The sequence below is a fragment of the Euprymna scolopes genome, chromosome 10, assembly GCF_053919585.1.
Source record: "Euprymna scolopes isolate OS-2025 chromosome 10, ASM5391958v1, whole genome shotgun sequence".
NCBI lineage: Eukaryota > Metazoa > Mollusca > Cephalopoda > Sepiida > Sepiolidae > Euprymna > Euprymna scolopes.
In genome coordinates this window covers 29,896,162-29,919,190 of record NC_136491.1, presented here as the reverse complement: position 1 = coordinate 29,919,190, position 23,029 = coordinate 29,896,162, and the positions used below count along the sequence as shown (strand labels likewise).

Below are 23,029 nucleotides of genomic sequence, written 5' to 3'. Positions count from 1 at the left end.
TTGTGGGGTCTGCGTTCGCGCCTGGCTTCCATAGAATAGAAATAGGCACAACTTTAATAAAGACTTTTCATATCTATCTGTGTAAGCATACTTTGATAATTATGTTTCAGTTTGAAGAAATATTGTTTAATAAAATTATGGGGTGTTCGTTCGCGCCTGACCTCCATAGAATGGAAATATGTCACAAAGTTTAACAAGGTTTTTTAATATAGATCCACAGAATATTTTGATAAGTGTTTCAGTGTGAACAGGTATGGTATAATAAATTATGGTGTTTATCTATTTTATTTTTACTTTCATCATATTTTGTTTTGGTTTTGGTACCCCCAAATTCGAAGCTATCTCTTTACAACCATTCCTTTTCATAACCTATCATACTTTCATAAATCAGAGTCCATTTTATGTAGGCTGTTTTTGAACCCATGATCCCTATCTTGAGTTGAGCATATTGGGGAGTGAAATAAAAACTACCACTAGCATATAAAGCAATGCTCTCTATGTAAAAAAAAAAAAAAAAATGGAGCTTAGGAGTTTGGACAATGTTTGATCATTGTAACATCACATACCCTTCTTAGCAGCAACCAAATAACATAAAGGTTAGATACGCCAACTGTTGCCTAGGTGATCGAGTTTCAATCCTGGCTTAAGGTAGTAGTTAGCTTAGCCATACTGAAGAGCTGTAATACAACGAAATAGTCTGTATGCGAATAAGTATATATATATATATATATATATATATATATATATATATATATATATATATATATTAAGGTCTGGAAAAGCCACAGGGGTGAGAAGCAAGCAAAAAAAAAAAAAAAAAAAAAACTAAGCAAGATTCATCCCAAAGTAGCAAAACTGAAGCTGGCCTATTGGTTTGAAAATATAGTTTTTTTTTTAACAATTGTCATAAAATTTTAACCATAGAATCGTATTATAATCTTCAAAATGCCTGCAAATTTCCATGTACTTTTATCTCAGTGAACCAAAGATATGAGCATTTCAATATTAAATTTGGCTACCAGTATAGATATATCCACACACACACACACACACGCACACGCACACACACACACATATATATATATAGAGATAGATAGATAGATATGCCACCATTTTTTTTTTTTTTTTGGCAATATTATAAATTCCAAATCTCAGCGATTATTGATCAGAATTTTAAAAAATGAAGGCTTGTTGGAAAGGTAATGACCTGAATTGTTTTGTGGGCTATGTGACATTTGACTTGAAGATCGCACATTAAGAGGATCATTCATCATCCACGGCCTATCTTTGGCACATTTTTACAGCCATAAAATGTTTCAATCATAGTCATTTTTTCCTAGTTTTGCATATGAATTACAAAATATCTGACGTTTCCCAAAAATTTCTGGTTTTGATAGAGGGGGGACTAAAACTTTCCACAGAAATATATGTATATATATATATATATATATATATTACACAGGAATCACCGCTTAGCAAGGCCCAGAGGTCATTCGAGGATAAGGGTTAATGGGTATACATTAGTCAATGTGATTATAGCGTAGTAAACATAAGTAGTGGGAATTTTGTAAATTGGATTAATTAGGAGGACGGTTCATTTAGAACTTGTTTACATTGGACTTGAAGACAATCAGATTGTAGTCAGCTGGAAAGCAGGTAATCGGAAGAGAGTTCCACAGGCGTACAGTTCTAAGAAAGAACCTTTGTTCGTGGAATCTACATTTAGGTTTAGACACAGATAAAGAGTGTAGGAAATTATTGATAGTGGTTTTGGCTAGACGAGTGTTTTTTTGTGTGAATGTTTGATGTGTGGGGGGGGGACCATAGATTGAAGCTCAACTGAACACTTGCCATGAAAATAACGATAAAGCAGAGACAGGCTCGCAACGTCTCTTCTGTGGGAAAGAGGTTGCAGGGAAGAGAAAACGAAGAGCTATGAAGTCTATTTTTAACTCTGTCAAGGTAGGATAAGCTGCTTCTCGTAGCGACTGCCCAGATGTGGCAACAGTACTCCATTGTTGGCCGTAGCTACTAAATAACGCCCCAAACGAGTTGCTATGCAATAAGACATTTTTTTTTTTTTTTAAATTTTTTTATCACATTTTCACCCCAAACAAGGTGTAGGGGGCTACTATCAGGGGCAGCAACTACTGGGGCACTATGTTGGGATTTGGGCAGCAAGATGTCGGTTCACGTTGCACTTGAACTTCTGCATGTCAGTACAGTTAGGGAAGCAGGAACCTGGAATGGAATTCCAGAGTCTAGTGGTTCTGGGGAAGAAACTACTGGAGTAGAAAGATCTTTTACATCTAGGGATCTCTACTGTGTGGGGGTGGGATTTAGCTGCCTGTCGGGTTTGTCGAGGGTGTCTACGTCGTGGGGGCACAAGTGTCTGCAGTTCGTCAGAGCATTCACCATTAAAATACGTGTAGAACAAGCAGAGGGATGCAAGATTTGGTTCTTGCTCAGAATTCGCCCTATATTAAAATAACAAAAAACAAAAATAAAGAAAAGTCTGTATGTTCCCATAATGAAACAAAAATATCTTATTCCAAAAATCATATAAACTGATCAAGTAGTTTTATTTTTAAATAAGAAAAGCAAATTTTATGAGTACCCGAAGAGCGACTATCTTGTCCGCCAATTTTCTAAACAATCTAAGAAAAAAAAAGTAAGAAGGGAGATAACTCAAGAGTGATTCAAACTTGTAACAATTTATTTTGTAATGCCTACGAATTCACACTAACCACTTAAAAATAATTTTTTTATAAAAATCAAACCATTTGATCAGTTTGAGTGATTTTTGGAATATGATATTTTCGTTTGGTTATGAGTACGTACATGATACAAGTTTTTCTTTATTTTTGTCTTTTTAATGTAGGTGTAATTCCAGAGAAGAACCAAACATACTGTTGAATTGAACAGTGGGACTAATAATCTCAAATTTTATGAAGCATCTTTTGGGCAATACTTCTGTACAAAAATATTGGATGAAAAAAAGAAAAGAAATTAAAATAAATACATTCAAGATAATAGTCCGAATAAATTATTGACTTGGAATCAACCATTTTGAACCTTTTAAGACATCTTGCTCCGCATCGTTTACCAAATTTGGCGTTGGAATTGTCTTCGGTGAAAACCATGGTTTCTTGTGCTGCTGTGCAAATCTGATCAAACAAATGCAACAAGATTTGTTCAGTTGAGCAGAAATTTATTTATTTTTTTTTGTGTGTCTTCGAAATTGCAGTTTCCTTCAGCTCTGCTTCCAGACTTTCATTGCTTCTTTCGCCCCCCTCCCCACTCCCCCCCCCTGCACATCCTTATTGCTTTTTATTTTGCAGCCTTGTTGTTTTCTACTGTGTAATGTTGGCGAAAAACGACTTAGCTGTTTTTATTATTCATTCCAAGAATTGTTTCAGAATATCAATCGCAAAAATTTTTTTTTTTGCGTATTTCTTGGATCCTACCAATTTGACAGTAGTAGTAGTAGTAGTAGTAGTAGTAGTATAAAAAATAAAAAAGAATTCTAGCTTTTGGGGAAGCACAGCAGGAGTACAGAGAGAGAGAGAGAGAGAGAGAGAGAGAGAGAGACAGACAGACAGACAGACAGACAGACAGACAGAGGGACCATGATATAACAATAATAATAAATGGAGGGTCTTCAGGCCAGGATCAAAGTGTAGTATCTGTTCTGATAATATACGGCATAATCACGTTGACACACCGGTTCCCGTCAGATCACCAAAGTTAAGCAACGTTGAGCCCGGTCATTGCTAAAATGGGTGACCAATTTGGCAATTCCAGGTGCTGTATGTAGCAGGACGTCGACACCTACCTGCAAAAGTTGCAAAAACCTAACGGGGATATGCATGCGACTGGGGACCGCTTGTGAATTTCATACTCCCATGAAACTTTCTCCTTCGGAGGAAGCCAGTTAAACCCGAATAGGGTTGGTGCTGACTGCACACATCTGTTCTGATACTGCACTTCACTTTTTTGGTCTCGATTAGCAGAGGAGAAATTCTTCATGACTCATACATTTTTTTAATTTTTGTTACTAACTAGAGTGCCCCTTTTTTGGGAGCTGGTTTCTCCCACATTAAAAACTGACCTTGTGTCTAACTCTGCCCTCGTGGGAAGGCAAGTAAAAAATAAATGTAATATATAAATAAATAAATAAATGGAGACGTCTCATAATGTCCTGATGTCCAGGGCTAACTCCATTATATATATTTTTTATCGAAATCGCGTCTGGACAATACTTGAAACCTCTTTATGTTAGGAGTTTAAAAATATACCACTGCAAAGTAATAAAAGCAAAAAAACTATTCAGTGATAAGCAATTCTTCCCCCTTTACAGAAACATTGTTCACTGAATGTGAGGACTAAAGGACAAAATAAGAGAAGCGAGTGTCACAAAGTTGCCGAGAATAAAGCCAAGCCCCACTTTGTACTCTTCGTTTCCCAAAGACTCAGATATACATCCTAGTACTGAGAAATAATGGTTAGTGTGTATGCTAATGGGTATGGGGCTGAGGTTCAAACCTCGGTTGCGTCATACTAAAAAAAAAAAAAAAATGTGCTTGATGCTCTCTTGTTCCTATTTACAATGCCTCCCGACGGGACAGAGTTAGACACCAGGGTCGTTTTTTAATGTGGAGAAAAGGAACAAAAATAAAAATTGTCTCAGTCGTGAAGGATTCCTCCTCCACTGACAGAGAACAAGAAATTGAAGTGCAGCATCTGAAGGACAGATACTACACTTTGGTCTTGTCCCGAAGGCCAAGTACACTGACCTCTTGTTAAACAAATTATAATGCCAGGATCAAGGTCGTCGCTAAAAAAAACAACTAAATAAAAGATATAAACCGATTGTCGTCGCACTCTACAGATTACAATCGTGCTAAAAAAAACAAAACAAAACAAAACAGAATTAAACAAAATAAAACAGTATCAGTTACGTTTGAAAGCCAAATCATAACGCAATATTTTACTCGTTTAAAATTTATAATTTAAATATATTCCGAAGTTAAACTCCATCCTCAGTATTTTGTACATCTTTTTTCTTTTTTTTCTTTTCTTTCTTGCCATATTGTAAAGTTGGAAAAAGAAAAATCAGGTAGTAAAGATCCGCGCGTTGTCTCTTAGAGATTGTATTTTGAAATGCCGGAACAGTGCGTTGGCTACGCAAGATTGACGTCAGGAGTGTGAGTTCCGTTAGAAAAGCAATGATTTAATTTGGATGAAATAAAATACGCATCAAGTGCGCTTGAAAGTCAGACAGCAACGCAATAATACGAAAATAAACAAATATTCTACTTGTTTGAAATTTACAATTAAGTAAATTTCGGAATCAAACTTAATACTCAGTATTTTGTACGTCTTTTTCTTTCTTTCTTTTTTTTTCTTTTTTCTTGCCATGTTGTAAAGTTGGAGAAAGAGAGAAAAAAAAAGATGTACGAAATACTGAGGATGGAGTTTGACTCCGAAATATATTTAAATTATAAATTTCGAACAAGTAAAATATTTGTTTATTTTCGTAACATTGCGTTGTGATTTGGCTTTCGAACGTATCTGATACGTATTTTATTTTATTCAAATTAAATGGACGCTTCTATAACGGAACTCATATCTCTGAGAAAATGAAACATGTTAACCGATTGACTTCTATAAAAAAAAAAACTAAACAACAAAATTAAGCATATTAACCGATTGAATTTAAAAAAAAAAAACTAAACCACAAAATTAAACATGTTAACCGATTGACTTTTATAAAAAAAAACTAAATAACAAAATTAAACATATTAACCGATTGACTTCTATAAAAAAAAAACTAAATAACAAAATTAAACATATTAACCGATTGACTTCTATAAAAAAAGCTAAACAACAAAATTAAACATATTAACCGATTGACTTCTATAAAAAAAGCTAAACAACAAAATTAAACATATTAACCGATTGACTTCTATATAAAAAAAAAACAACTAAACAACAAAATTAAACATATTAACCGATTGTTGTCGCTCTCTACACAGATTACAATCACGCTGAAAAAATTTAACACATTAACCGATTAGCGCTGCTCTATACAGAAGACAATAACTTTGTTTTGTTTTTTTGTTTTTTTTTTATAGGTAAATTTTTATGTTAGTTCTACCTCAACAAATTTCTTTAACATGACGACTTTTATAGGTTTTCGTCTATGCAAATTGCGACAATCTCATTTAAATTTTGCAGAGACTAGTACTTTTCGATGGTTAGGGGGGTGTCTATTCCGAAAGCTGTCCCTTACATGAAGCGGTCAGGGTTGTCTATTCCGAAAGCCGTTCTTAACATGGAGAGATTGGGGGTGTCTATTCCGAAAGCCGTTCTTAACATGAGGAGGTTGAGGGTTGGCCACCAACAGCAACCATATTTCAATTTTTTTACGAGTGGGGGTGCGTCAGCCAGGCAACGCTGATTAACGGGTACTGCTAGTATGTATGTATGTATATATATATATATATATATATATATATATATATATATATAAGATCAATTCACAATTTTTGAAAAAAAATGTTCTTTTATTTTCTCTAGGAATTGAACTTATATATATATATATATATATATATATATATATATATATATATATATATATTCTGATTATCATTGAGCATCAGACAAATATGTATATTTGATATTATACTATTAATATTATATTATTGTCTAACTTGCTATAACTGGAAAAACATTACCCATGGAATATTTACAAGAAAACCATAAAAGTGTGTGTGTGTGTGTGTGTGTGTGTGTGTGTGTGTGCGTGTGCGTGTGCGCGCGGGCCTACCTATCAAATCCCAAGAATGTTAATAGTTAAGAATATTTAAAAGCAGATTGATTGCAATCTTCTGTGTTTGTCTTTTAGCCTTTTTTCGTTTCATTTTAAAAGGAAAAAGATTCTAACGGAAATGAATTCTTAGAAAAAAAAAAATTTTTTTTAAAAATAAAATAAATAACGATGCATAAAATATCTTTTCATTTTTGTTGGTGAATTTTTCTTTCTTTTTTTTTTTTTTTTTGAAGAAGTGCATGTCAGTTGGACGAGGAATCCTTTTCCAAAAGATTAGAGGGATTGAAAGATTAGGGTAAACTGGAGAATAAATTGGCAAGCTTTTCAGCCATTTGTAATATCTGATAGCAGATTGCTTAAAAGGTTTCGTATCAAACTGGTAATTTCAAAGTCTCAAGAAAATAATATTGTCGTAAACACGATTAAAAAAAAAAAAATTACACTTTTTCTCGTAAATAATTATTGCAAGTGAAAAATACTATCAGATCAACAAAATAAAAAACAAACAAACATGGAAGTGTGATTAACAAAGATAATTTACAATTGAGTTATTACCTCAACACTCGATTTGAGTTGTCGCCCCTTTATTCATTTACTCACTTTCTATCATGGCCGACGAAAATACTATGATTAACTTATTTGTAAAATTTTATTATCTTGAATTTTGATTAGATTATATGACTTTTGGAATATGACATTTTCGCTCTGTAACGAGTACATATATCATGCAGACTTTTCTGTATTATATATATAATAAACTATACATGGCGATTAAGCTACACCGAATATTAGATACTAGAAAGCTGATTGGCTAACTAAATCCTCAATAGAAGAGGACCATATAAAAACGATAAACAAGCACAGAATTCGCGCATAAGCCTGAGGAATCCTAGAGTGGATGAAACGCCGAATATTCAGTGTAGCTTAATCGCCATATATATTTTATAAATTACTAACTAGCTCTACCTACGTATTGAGCACTTTTGAAGTAAATACTTAAAGTTTACGCATAAATCTATACTTTCGTATATTAATTTTATGTGAGTAAATGAAGTAGTCATATATATATATATATATATATATATATATATATATATATATATATATATATATATATATATATATTAGGCTTCGAAATACCTTGGTACAAGGAGTATATATATCCCACACCCCTAATTGATGTAATCTCTTTATTGAATCAACGCTTAAAAATTTATATGCATTAGTATATATTTTTATATTGTCGTTTTTAAAAATTTTTTTCTCTTCCATACAAGCTCTACCTCAATTGTTGAGCTTTGCATTATCCTGATAATTATCTTGCTATTGAAAATTTGAATAAATTGAAACCTGTAAGGAAGGTATACAAAATTGTAATTATTCAACAAGGAGTACAAATAAAACAAGAAAACCCTTATTCCATGGAGTTTTGAAGAATGCAATTGTGTTCATCAGAGGGAAGATGTTTGCAAAATATACAATGGATTTTTGCAGGTTAATGTATGAGAGGAAACAAGCAATATGAAATTTATCACATTTGTATCAAAAAGTCATTTAACGGTTAGAGGCAGTTTATAGGGATTCAGTTGTGTGTGTGTGTGTGCGTGTATATATATATATATATATATATATATATATATATATATATATAAAATAAAAATTACAAATAAATTTACCAAAATGATCCAAGATGGTAAAATTAAAGTATATTATAAATATTAAAGAATTAATATTTATAAAATTATCTCAGCCAGATGTAAAAGCTCGATAAAACCAAATAGGAAATAGAGCTTATAATATGAGCAAACAGTAAATAAAACATGTTAAAAAACACTTTGAAATGAGTTAAAAACATATTTGATCTGAAAACGAAACACTAGATAAATGGATAGTCCTTAATCCACAGAGTTTCGAAGAAATATTTTCCTTCTCATCAGAGGGTAGGAATTAGCAAAATGCGGGATCGGATTTTGCATGCAGAAGTATTTGATGAAACAACAAGTAAGTCAAAGATCAAATACTTCTGCATGCAAAATCCAATCCCGCATTTTGTTAATTCCTACCCTCTGATGAGAAAGAAAGTATTTCTTCGAAACTCTGCGGATTAAGGACTATCCATTTATCTAGTGTTTCGTTTTCAGATCAAATATGTTTTTAACTCATTTCAAAGTGTTTTTTAACATATTTTATTTACTGTTTGCTCATATATATATATATATATATATATATATATATATATATATATATATAAGGTAAAATTAAAAGCCAAGAACAATGCGAGATTTTTTTTTTATATATATAGAGTAAAATTAAATGAAAACAAAAGAAATAAATTTCTTTTTTTTGTTGTTTGTTTTTTCTTTTTCACACAAATTTTAACTCTAAACAACAGTAAATTTTTTTTTCTGTTGTATTCAGTGGTGTTATAAATCTCAATATATTTCAGACCTATTAGTCCTTTTTCAAGAGAAGACAGCGGAAGAGTGTTCAATATATATATATATATATATATATATATATATATATATATATATATATATATATATATATATAGAGAGAGAGAGAGAGAGAGAGAGAGAGAGAAAGAATTCATGCAGATTAATATCATCTTAATTTAAATATGAAAATTTCTTTGTCTTCATTTACTACAAAGATGGCTGACATAAGCAATCTCCAATATATAGACAGTCTCAGCCAATCAGATTCTTTCCTCCTTCTTTATTTTGACCAATGATATCACCAGAAAATCTTTCAAAATGTTTCTTAGTTAAAACCATCCATATTCCATAAACAGCAAGCAAGAAAGACGTAGTATTTAACGGACATGCCCTCACCTAATCGAATTCAGTCAAATCAAATTATGAAATCTTCGAAAACAATCTATTTCCTCTTGAACGCTTAATACACTGATTTTAGTTTGAACCAAGCAAAGCTTCTCTAATAATATTATGCTGGCCTGACATTGCAAATAGTAACCGTCACTAACCCGCTGAGCCAAACTCTTTTAACTATTTAAATCTGAGATTTCCTTATCTAGAATAATAGGATTAGAGGTCGAGGAATAATCTCCCTTCTAGAGAACTCTTCAATAAAGATAAGAAAATGTCTATTGACTTATTCAGACTAGTCAGAATTGATTTTTTGCTTCCATGGTATATCAACTATACTGTAGCCATTTAATGCAGAATTCTGGTAAAAATATTCATGCGCCAAGTCCTTCATGCCTTCAAATATTTATAGATTAATTTATTTTGTAGGCAGGTATTTCGTGAAACATCCGAATATAATAGGACATATTCAAACTATAGACGAGACTGTCGGGTTTGTCTGGGGTATTTACGTTGAGGAGATACGAGATATCTTCAATAATTTTCCAGATTTATTTTCGTATGGACACTTTTATTGACAGTACACACATGAAACTCTAGTCCTCTTTGAAGTAATCTCCTCCGGATGCAATGCACTTGTTGTACCGTTCCAACTCATGGAAGTCCTCATGTGTGAGCGTGTCATTCTTCTAGAGTATCCTCACGTGCAGATTGCATTTTTGTTATCCCCCAGCTGTGACTATCAGGCTTTAGCAGCGTGTATTCCAATTCCTGCTCTGGCTGTTCATTTGAACCTGAAATCATAAACATTGGTCAGTCATCTCATAATCTCATAATACAAATTTTCAAGCCTTTGCAACAATATTAAATGCCTGTACAAAAAAGTCTGGAAACTTTTTGAAGGCATCTCATACAAGTTCGCCGGAGCACTGTCCGTGGAGATACTTGTAAAACAACCAGAGGATACTACTACACAACATCAAAGTCGACCCGAGGATGAATAAAACTATGGTGTGGGCTACACTCTGTAAGGTTCTTAAATTTGAATTCATTACGAGATATAGTTGAAGGCAATAGCGTGCAAAAGTCTTGTGATGCCCGGGCGAAACTCCTTGATTGTATGCTCCAGGAATTCAAGTATAATTCCTAGTGCTGAGAAATGTGAGAAAAGAGAATAATATGCATATGGTTGGATGCACCCTCTGCAACATGGAGGCTTAGAGCCGAGGTCACGTCCCCCCTCCCCTTTACACACACACACGCACACGCACACGCACACATACACACACGCATACACACACACATTCTTTGTACACTGCTGATTGAAAATCAAGGTTGGTGAAGGAGTTTGAGTAATTGATAAGATTGCAAAATGGTCGTCGGTAAAAGAAAAAGAACAAAATTTTAAAAAGTAAAGAAAGGCCTCGAAATATGGATTTCAGAGTGCACCTTTATTTCAATCCTACCTTCCGGCCTTGTGTCACATCTTTCCATGTTGGGAGGGAGGTAAATAAAGTTGGGTGATTTTTCCTCTTTCAACCGCATTTCGGATTACCTTGAGAGAATCTTCATGCAAGCTGAAATTTTTTGCGCAGTTTGTTTTTATTTATTTTTTTTTTACATATCCAACATTTTTTTTCCACTTGTTTTTCTTGGCAATTTATGGTTCTGTGGAGTTCTAGGAGGTCCATTCTCCTAGGCTTTACCTTCTTGCATTATAAGAAAGAATTAGCTTATTGCTAATCGTCTGAGGTTTTGCTGTCAAGGAATACCATCATGACTACTCGCTGGCCTAATGTTTATCGTATTTGACTCACTGTCTTTAGGTTTGGGTTTCGATCTCTGCTCGAGTATATTTGTGTTACTTACAAGAAGTGAACAGTTAAAAAAAACATAATACTCGCATGCATATATTTCAGGTTCTTTCTGTTTTTGTAAAATTTATTTTTTTAAAAGAAATTTAACATTGTGTTTAATACCCACGATATTTCTGTTTATAATTAATAAGAAATTTGTATAAATTAAAATATAATGTTTATGCGTATTTTACGATCAGGCAATGCCAACCGGTCTGCTAGTATTTCTCTAAACTTATTCAGTTTGTTGAATTATTTAAGGATTAAGGAAAAACGGTTAACCAGGATCTGTTTTGGTATTTTGTTCTTTGATTATTATTTTCCCTATGCTAGGGGCTAAATGGTAGAATCCCTTTCTTTGCGTAATAGTATTAGTGTTTAATATTAGTGCTGACTCTAAAAGTCTTCTTTTAGCTCTATCTATTACGTATTTTATAATTTTCGCATGGTCTAAATTAAATGAATGATCGTGTTCTGCACAATGGAAAAAGAGTGCATTTAGGGCGTTACCATTCCTTATATCTCTTCTGTGTTCGTAAAGTCTTAGTTTCAATTTACGCTGTGTCTCACCTATGTATGCTTGTTGGCAATTGTTACATGGGATGGAATATATACCGGCGTATAAAAAAAACAAAAAAAACAAAAAAAACGTGTACATATTTATTTAACGTATTTTTAAAAGTGTATATGTAGACATTGAACAACCCAACCTTCCCATACACACACATAGTTTCCTTCCCGATATGGGTAGGATTCTAACACTGTTTCCTTTTCATTTTCGTATGGTCTATGATCGTTTTCTTTTTTGCATTTTTCCTTTTAATATCCTGAAGATGTTCTCTGCAATAGGGACGAAACGTTGATCATTTCATAAATTCATTCAGTTTTTCTTTTTACAAAACAACATAACGTCAACCATCGCTGGTATTTTTATTTTATTTTTATTCATATATATATATATATATATATATATATATATATATATATATATATATATATATATATATTACATTTTCACACCAAACAAGGCACATTGCCACTGTGGTGTAGGGGGCTACTATCAGGGGCAGCAGCTACTGGGGCAATATGTTGGGATTTGGGCAGCAAGATGTCGGTTCACGTTACACTTGAGCTTCTGCGTGTCAGTATAGTTGGGGAAGCAGGGACCTGGAATGGAATTCCAGAGTCTAGCGGTTTTGGGGAAGAAACTACTGGAGTAGAAAGATCTTTTACATCTAGGGATCTCTACTGTGTGAGGGTGGGATTTAGCTGCCTGTCGGGTTTGTCGAGGGTGTCTACGTCGTGGGGGCACAAGTGTCTGCAGTTCGTCAGAGCATTCACCATTAAAATACTTGTAGAACAGGCAGAGGGATGCAACGTTTCGTCGATGGGAAGAGGCTGAAGCTTAGATGACAGTTCAGGGCCTATCAGATTGGCGACTCTCTTTTGAACCTTGTCTAGGAGCGAGAGACTAGCAGCATATGCACCAGCCCAAATGTGACAGCAATACTCCATACATGGGCGAATGGTGGCCTTATAGAGGTACAGGATACTTTCAGGTGTCAGTAGTTTTCTAGCACGGTAGAGAGAGCCTACCTTCTTCGCATTCATATATATATATATATATATATATATATATATATATATATATATATATATATATATGATTAGTTTTTTTGGAAAAAGAAATCCAACAGAGTGCTCAATTAAAAGGAAAATCCGACACACACACACACACACACACACACACACACACACACACACATATATATATTTATATATATATGACATTTCGTTTTCTGGCCTTTTTATTTGTTGATCCCATTTGATTGGAGATCAACTTTTCTTTGGCCTATTGCACTGTCCGAAAAAACAATTTCTATTATGTCAGCTGCTTTGAAAACTTTCCAACCGGACCATTAACATCATACTGGATTTAATTTTGGACTTCATTGTCTCTAAAGAATTATTTTCGCATTTCAGATTACCTTGAGAAAATCTTCATGCAAGCTAAAATGATATGCGTAGTTTGATTTTATATATATTTTTTTTACATATCCAACATTTTTTCACTTGTTTTTCTTGGCAGTTTATGACTTTAATAAATTACGGTTTCAGTTAATGCCTTAACCAGTATATTCTAGCATTGCTACAAATATAATTTGCTGATTTCTTTCTGTCATCTCATAAGAAGAATAGCTAGAATAGCATTCTTTGAAACTCTACGGATTAAGGACTTTGTAAATTGTTTTTTTGAGTATTCAGTCGAACAATAATTTTGATTGTAAATTTCAACTTACAGTTTTGATTTTCTTTCTCTTATAATAAGCTCTACTCTCTATTGCGTATTGAGCTTTTTATTCGGTTGGGATTAAATTATCTATATATAAATACTGTTATTTATATTAGTTTGAAGTTTACCATTGCGTATATCAGGTAAATGCTACATCCTTTGGATTTTTTTACTATATATATATATATATATATATATATATATATATATGTATGTATGTGTGTGTGTGTGTGTGTGTGTATTATTGTTGTTTTATATATATATATATATATTGTTGTTTTATATATATATATATATATATATATATATGTGTGTGTGTGTGTGTGTGTGTGTGTGTGTGTGTTATTGTTGTTTTTTCAAGCGATACATACGCCTCAAAGCTCATTTTTTTTATTTACTTAGAAAGTCGCCCTTTTAATTTGTTTTGGACGTATATAACATTTTTATTTATTTATTATTTTTAAAACAGTAATCTACGTACACGCGTGTTTCGAGGTCGTTACCTCTCGTCAGCGTAGTTCAACTGTTTCTAGGGATCGAACCTCAGTCCGGTGCCTTAACCGTTAGGCCACAAACTCTAGATTAATTTTACTGTTTATTTTTATCGCTTATAAATTTAGATTTGTTATTGTTGTTTTTTCAAGCGCGATACATACGGTTAATGCCATATATATATATATATATATATATATATATATATATATATATATATATATATATATATATATATATATATGATGTCGTTTAATTCTGTCATATTTTTCTTCTACAACCTTTTTCTCTTTTTACGTTAATTTTCTCCCCAATTATCTCTGTCCGCTTGGGCGGCTATCAATCTAATAATAAATAATGACTGACCAAAGTTAATGATTCCTTCAGGTGAAAATTACTTCTCAGCAAATGGATTAACAAGAGAACCGACACTATTTTCTCTCCGTGACTAATGAAGGATACAATTTTTTTTTTTAATGGTTTCGTGTGGACTTTATAAATGTACAGATTTTTATTTATTTTTTTTTACTTCCTCTTCATCAAATCATAACAAGTTACATTCGAATGTCTGAATATAAGTCTATTTTATCTTCACTCATTTTTATATTTCTTTTCGTTTTTCTCCTCATGTTCGGATTTTCATTTTTTTTTTTTTTCATAATTTTAAAGGTGTCTTTGTTTCTCTCGTTGAAGCTTTGTCGGTCCGTCGTTCCATCTGTCAAGTTTCAGTGCGAAACAGAATTTTTGTTACTAAATGTGAAATTGGATTGATACATCTAATTTTAGTTGCACAAGCGTCTCTGTGTTCGTCGGTCAGTCTGTCATAATAAACTTTGAAATAGCATTTTCGTGGGTCAGTCACGTTTAATCTTAGTACAGCATTCGATTAGTCTGTCATGTTTAAGTTTGAAATAGCACTGTCATTGGTCTGTCATGTTTATTTCGAAATAACATTTTCGTTAGTCCGTTATGCATAAGTTTAAAATAACATTTTTGTTAGTCTGTCATGCTTAAGTTGGAAATATTTTCGTTTGTCTGTCATGCTTAAGTTGGAAATAACATTTTCGTTTGTCATGCTTAAATTTGAAATAACATTTTCGTTAGTCTGTCATGCTTATTTTGAAATAACATTTTCATTAGTCTGTCATGCTCATTTTGAAATAACATTTTCATTAGTCTGTCATGCTTATTTTGAAATAACATTTTCATTAGTCTGTCATGCTTATTTTGAAATAACATTTTCATTAGTCTGTCATGCTTATTTGAAATAACATTTTCATTAGTCTGTCATGCTTATTTGAAATAACATTTTCATTAGTCTGTCATGCTTATTTGAAATAACATTTTCATTAGTCTGTCATGCTTATTTTGAAATAACATTTTCGTTAGTCTGTCATGCTTATTTTTAAATATTATTTTTTTTTTGTTAATCTGTCATGCTTAAGTGTGAAACAATATTTTCGTTAGTCTGTCATGCATAAGTTTGAAATAACATTTTCGTTAATCTGTCAAGCTTAAGTTTGAAATAATATTTTCTTTTGTCTGTCATGCTTAAGTTTGAAATAACATTTTCGTTAATCTGTCAAGCTTAAGTTTGAAATAATATTTTCGTTTGTCTGTCATGCTTAAGTTTGAAATAACATTTTCGTTAATCTGTCAAGCTTCTGTCTTAAAAAAAAACATTTTTATTCATCTGTCATGCTTAAGTTTGAAATATTTTCCTTCGTCTGTCATGCTTAAGTTTCAAATAACATTTTGTTAATCTGGGTAGAAATCCTTAGTAGTTCGCAATCATGTTTTGGAGTGTCGCCCTCACTCAGGATTGAACCTTCAATCTTTAGAAGAGTGTCAATCAATAATAACCGAATTTTAATAAGTACTTTATCCGTCATGCCATGGGTCCTTGCGGACAGAAGGATCTCCAAATTTGACAATGTTCACACTCGCTATTCATCTAGATAGGTTAACAAAATATTCATATAAAATCTAGTCTCTACCTATATATTATGGCTTTGCTTTTTTTGAATCTTGTTTGTACAGCAAGAAAAAATGTTTTTTAAAACATTAATAAAAGATTATGGATTCGCACTTTTAACTAGCATGCCATTTTTTTTGTGGTAATCGCTCCAGACAAGGCATGAAGTCACTTAACGCAATGAGCTAATAAGAATGTAAGATGATTATCACAAAGACAAGAAATTTATGCTGACGACACTATCATCTATGGCAACACATCAAAGGCCATGAACGACAAAGTTCTTCCTGATTCTCTCTTCTTTGATCTTGAGCACGTGGTACAATGGGGAAAAGGTGGCTGGGTTTTTTAATGCATCTAAAAGCAAGCTTCTATCTTTATATCATCAATGCTCTGATCCTCATCTGGTATCAATAGAAATGAATGGCTCTCGTCTTGAGGAGGCTCCATGTTTTAACAAGCTTCTGGGCTTGACCTTTACTCTCGATCTGAAATGGAACACGTACATCAAGTCTGTTGCCAAGGACTCTGGAAAAATGGTGGGATTCTTCTACCGCTCTGGTAGATATCTCACTGCTGATGCAATATATAAAAGTCAAGTGCGTCCAAGGATGGAGTATTGTTGCCACATCTGGACAGGATCTGCCAGAAACAGCTTATCATGCCTTGACAAAGTTCAAAATAGACTTCGTAGCATAGTGGGGGAATGCCCTTTTCTCTTCCCTGCAACCTCTCTCCCACAGAAGAGATGTTGCGAGCTTGTTTCTGCTTATTGCTATTTCCATAGCAAGTGCTCACCTGAGCTCCAATCTCTGGTTCCCCCTAGCCAATCTTTCACGAAAAACACTCGTCTAGTTGAAACCACTGTCAATAATTCCCCTCCTCCCTTTTATCTGTGTCCAAACCAAAACGTAACTTCCATGAACAAAGTTTCTTTCTTAGAATTGCACGCCTGATCAGAGCCAGTCTCTTCTGTGGGAAATATACTGCAGGGAAGAGAAAAAGGCATCACCTACTAGATTTCGAAGCCGGTTTTGAAGTCTATCAAGACAGGATAGGTTGCACCGAGCAGCTCCTGCACAGATGTGGCAGCAGAACTCTGGTTTAGGAAGTACTTGCTTGACTTTCAAACTAAATTGTCTCTGGTCAGATTATCATTTAAACTTTCATCTTTTATTTTACAAAAGGGTAAGTGATGCGCTCTTTAGCCTTGATAAGAGATCACCTAGAAAAGGGTGTCTTTATAGAAGCACTGGTCCCCATAACCTCACTGGATTGACGGCAGAAAAGACGTAATTTAAAAGTCAATTTCTAAAATCCGTCCAACACATGCCGGCATGTAAAATGGTCGTTAAACTACTACTACTACTACTACTACTACTACTACTACTAATACTACTACTACTACTACTACTACTACTACTACTACTAATAATAATAATAATAATAAAATTGGGGCGACTATTTACTTGTTAATCTGAGAACAAAGGGAGATAACTTATACCGAATATAATTATCGCTAAAAAGATAAGAACAATAAAGTCGATATATATATATATATATATATATATACATATATATATATATATATATATATATGTATATGTATTTTATACCTTACTACCTATCTCTGCCTATATATTGAGCACTGTTGAACTCATAAAATTATATCTTCGTATATTAATTTATGTGATTAAATAAAGTAGTCATATATATATATATATATATATATATATATATATATATATATATATATATATATATATATATATATATATATATATATATATAAAGTGGAAGATGGTCCCAAACTCTTCCTGATTCATTCAGTTATTGGTGTCCGTACTCACAAATTAAAAACTACTCGGCATGTTTCACTTTTTCCTTGTTTTTCTTTCTTGCATATTTCTGTTATGTTGTGCATGATAACACATCGCAGTTTTGTTTATAGTCAAGATTGTCTCCTCTTTTTTACTTCCGGTTTCTTTTGTCCATTTGGCTGGATAATTAGGTATGCATGATCAAGCGGACAAGAAAGACATTCTTAACATGGACAAAAGAAGGAGGAGGCGTTTACCTTATTTGAGAGGAAGATAATCATTGATAAGGAGGAACCATATCTTGCTCGTCACCGACAGCAATTTTTTGAAGCAAAAAACGAAAGTCGAAAAGAGCAGCCAATCTTGTCTATAAACGTATTTTATTTTTATTGAAATAAAAAAGAAATTGGAAGATACTAAAAAAAAGATGTCATATTAACATTTTTAATACTTTTCACTTGAGAAAATTTAAATTAAGACAAAATATTTTTAAATTCACCAGCACTTTTCTTTTTTTTTTATATAGTCTTCACACCCGTTTTAATAATGTGCGTTGTCTTTGAGATTTCGTGTGTTTGTTTCAATATAAATAAGTTTTTCATTCTCAAGCCACATTATAATTTCTAATTACGAGTATTTCTCTTATTATTGTCTTTACTTTTTCAAGAAAATATATTTTTACTTACAGCTCAGAAATGCTTATTAATGTTTTCAAAAGTTCAAATGTAGGGGGGGGGAATAAAACTTGGAACAAAGATAACATTAATTTTTTTTGACTGCTTTATCAAAACAGGTTTATGAATTCGCCATTTTTAACCGTAGAAAAATAGATTATACTTTTTTTTTATTTTTCATATAGTCACAGGAAGGTACAGTTTATTATATTTTCGTCATAAAATTCATGCTGATAACCGACCTAATCCTTAGTGTTGGGGCGATTACGAAATCGGAACCGAGAACCAAAAAAATCAGAACATTTTGGTGTATCGGAATCGGGGGGGAAAAATTGTGCCTATTTTCTGATGCCAAAAACGATTCCTTCAACTGTTTTTTGTTTAAGACTTAATTTTCTTTTCCTGGTAATCTATATAACTATAAAACTCTGTTGGCCTTGCTTGCTGTCTTGCGTCTTGTCTTCAACGATCGGGCGATTCCATCTTTTAGAAAAGGGATGACAGGTGACATTTTATATATATATATATATATATATATATATATATATATATATATATATATATATATATATATTCACCTGTCATCCCTTTTCTTTTATATATATATATATATATATATATATATATATATATATATATAAATCTGCACTTGCCATTTTTTCAAAAGTCGCAAAATTGAATGTAGCTGTTTAAACAACTTATACCTCATTTGATTCGCCTTTTATTCCTCCGTAATTTTACCTGTTCATATTTGACTTTAATTGAAGTATCCTAGAGTTCGCGTCAATTTAAAAAAATAGCTTCAAATCGAGGAAGCAAAAAGAAACTCCACAACAACAAATGAGCTTAAAACGTGGTTATATATGTGTGTGTGTGTGTGTGTGTGTGTGTGTGTGTGTGTGTGTGGCAGTAATCATACAGACGGCAACAACAACTGTCGCCATTAACAATGTTTTCGATATCTACTTGACTTTTAATCTGGATGATTGGAGCAAACATTTAATTTGATTCTGATTTGCAAGCAGAGATAATGTTCGGGAGTTTATAAACGGAAGCGCCCACCTAGTACTATTCTTTCTCTTTGACTGCAAGGCGTCTACTCATCCACGTCGCCTGGATCGACGACAAAACACCTCTTTTGGCCTGTAAATTTCCCGTCAATATAAACAATGGTCAACAGAGAAAGAGAGAGAGAGAGAGAGAGAGAGAGAGAGAGAGAGAGAGAGAGAGAGAGAGAGAGAGAGGGGGGGGGTATAAAAACCAATCCTATTTGGACCACATAAAGACCACAAAGAATGAATATTTGATCACTGGCTATAAACACTGACTGACCGGAGAAACCTGATGTAGACATAATATGTGTGTAATCTCAGAATTCTCATTTATGAACGACGTTTCTAAGAAGCGATTACTTTTCTCAAAACAGCATCCCATTTTTTAGGTGGTCTAAACAACAACCAAATATTTTCTCATCACAAATCTGACGAACAGCCAACTAAACAGGCATCATTTTGCGAGTTTATAACAATAGTCAATTCCGTAATCTACAATGGTATCCATTAGGCTAATCAGGTACTCCACAAATAATCTAAATTATGAAAGTTTCAAAATATTACATTGATCAAAAATGTCGTTGCTTATTCTTTTTGTGGTGTGTATGTAACAGAAAAAAAATATTTGTTAAATTTTATTTTGAAATATTCACGTAAAAATTTGCCTAATTAATAAATGATGTGGTTGAAAAAAAAAATTTCGAACAAAGCTAAAAATTGATGCGGGCTCTATTCCAAAAATCAACTACAGCTTTCAGAGAAGAAAAATCATGAATTTTGTAAGTCAGGTTCCGAAATAAAACTTGAATTCCAAAATTCAATAAGTTTGGTGAACTTACAAACCAATATTGGAATAGCAAAAATGTTTTGAGTGTACATAATTGTTTAGGTTATTTCTTAAGAAATTTTCTCCACTAGTTTTTATAAACACACACACACACACACACATATAGTAAGTTCTCAAATATATATGGCGATTAAGCTACACTGAATATTCCGCGTTTCATCCACTCTAGGACTCTTCAGGCTTATGCGCGAATTTTGTGGTTGTTTGTCGTTTTTATATACACCTGTTTTAATAATTTGCGTTGTCTTTGAGATTTCGTGTGTTTGTTTCAATATAAATAAGTTTTTCAGTGTAGCTTAATCGCCATATATATTTTATAACTTACTAACTAGCTCTACCTACGTATTGAGCACTTTTGAAGTAAATACTTAAAGTTTACGCATAAATTTATACTTTCGTATATTCATTTTATGTGAGTAAATTAAGTAGTTATATATATATATATATATATATATATATATATATATGTTACGTATGTTTATAAAAACTGTAGAAAGATATTTTCTTATAATATATACCAATCCTTATTTAAGAAGCTCAATGTAATTACAGAGCAATATAGAGAATAAATGAAAAAAAAACTATATTCCAAAATTCATGATGTTGACCATCTTATAATTTATTCCTTTTAATTCAGTTGACATTTACAATTCTTGACAGTATCTGTTTCGTAGCGCAAAATCAATCACTTTATTATTATATCAATCAGTGAATCTATTATGCCCTTAACTCATCAGAAGAAATCGCAACAATCAATCCATCAAAAGGAAATAAAGTGTGATTTGACATGATTAAAGTCCGAAAATTGGGAAAGATGCTGCAAATACCTTTAACATGTTTCTATTACGCCATTTTGAATTTTATTGAATTATATATATATATATATATATATATATATTAGCAGACCGATTAGCATTGCATTTATAACCGTTACTTTCGCCACCACTTCAAAAAAAAAAGTCTCTTGCCCCCACATGTTCATTTTACCAGGTGAGCGTTTCTCCTTCCTCCGACCACATGCCGGTTACAGCTGGCCCATTCTTGTCTTCGGTATTTACGCGTCCAATTTTCTTTTTCCGTCGAGCACGTGGTGTTCCTTTTTTTTTTTCAGACGCTAGCTCGCGCACACTTTTCTAATTTGCATATATCTTTTTTTTTCTTTTTTTTTTTACAGCTGCTGTCAATATTTTCCACCGCGCTCATACACACTCTGTTACAAATGTATGAAAACATAAGCAATGAAGGATGAGGACATGCGTTGCATGGAGAGAAAAAAGATATGAGAATGAGAAATTTGATGTGTAATGTTGCAATATTTTTACTAATAATGGGGGTAGATATTTAATTGGTTCCCACATCACCAATATGTGACACAAGGTCAGAAAGTGGGGATCTAAGCAAGCTCCCCTAAAGGAGAGCCACTTTGCAATTACAAAAATTGCCTGAGTATCCCCGTCGGCATTCTCCGGTCGGGGTGCCTTAGACAACAAGCAATAAACTTGCCCCACCCGAAAGCCGAGTGGCAAAGTCTGGGAGTGTGGACCTCCCGAGTAATACCCAGGCAGTGTACCTCAGTCCAACAGGTATGGGGCCGGGAATTAGCCTCATACCTGTCGGGCTGAGTGTCAAGAACGGATCCTTGACAAGTACTCTACCCAGTCTGCAATCCGCCGAAGCAGCAAGGAGACACATTCTCATTAATAATGGGGGTATGCTCTCTCAGAGTATGGGGATTCTATTTGTAAATGTTGCTGCTAAGAACTGACGAATCAAATTAATTCATGTTCTGCTATCAGCCAATCAGAAGCCAGAATTGCTCCATAAAAATTAAACCAGGTTTTTTTCATGTCAACACAAGAAGGATCTTTTGTTCTTTGACTGCAAAATTATAAAGTCCGGAACCTGTACAGAACAGCTGTCCACTGAGAACTCGTCATCTCCAGGACTCGTATAGAATAACTAACCATCGGAAACTCTTCTGAAACTAAACATGGTTTCCAATTCAAGATGTCATATGAGTCTTAAAGATCTGATGACCTGGTCCGTTTCTCTAATTCTTAATATCTCGCCACCAGTAACTTCATTGCCTGTGTGTTTGTTGAGCTAGTTCTCACATTCTATGAACAACGTTTCTGACAAAGGAGAAAAAATTGCTGTTTTCTGGGTCGGAATCTATCCATCTAACACTCCGCATTGACTATGAAACTATACTTTTTAGCCCCTTTCATCAAGTGGCTACATGCCTTGTCTGGAGCGATTTCCATAAAGAATTATTATTATTAGTAGTAGTAGTAGCAGTAGTAGTCAATACCAGCCAATTAGTCTCTGGATGACTAGTTTTTGATCTTGAAGTGTTT

The 23,029-nt window shown here is 33.1% G+C and overlaps 1 protein-coding gene and 1 pseudogene across 1 annotated transcript in view; both read left to right on the top strand.

Annotated features, from left to right (window-relative positions):
- The window catches only part of LOC145285899 (uncharacterized), a 422,865-nt gene that overhangs the window by 180,549 nt on the left and 219,287 nt on the right, over positions 1-23,029 (top strand). The window lies entirely within an intron of this gene.
- Positions 3,698-3,816, top strand: LOC145286619 (5S ribosomal RNA; annotated as a pseudogene).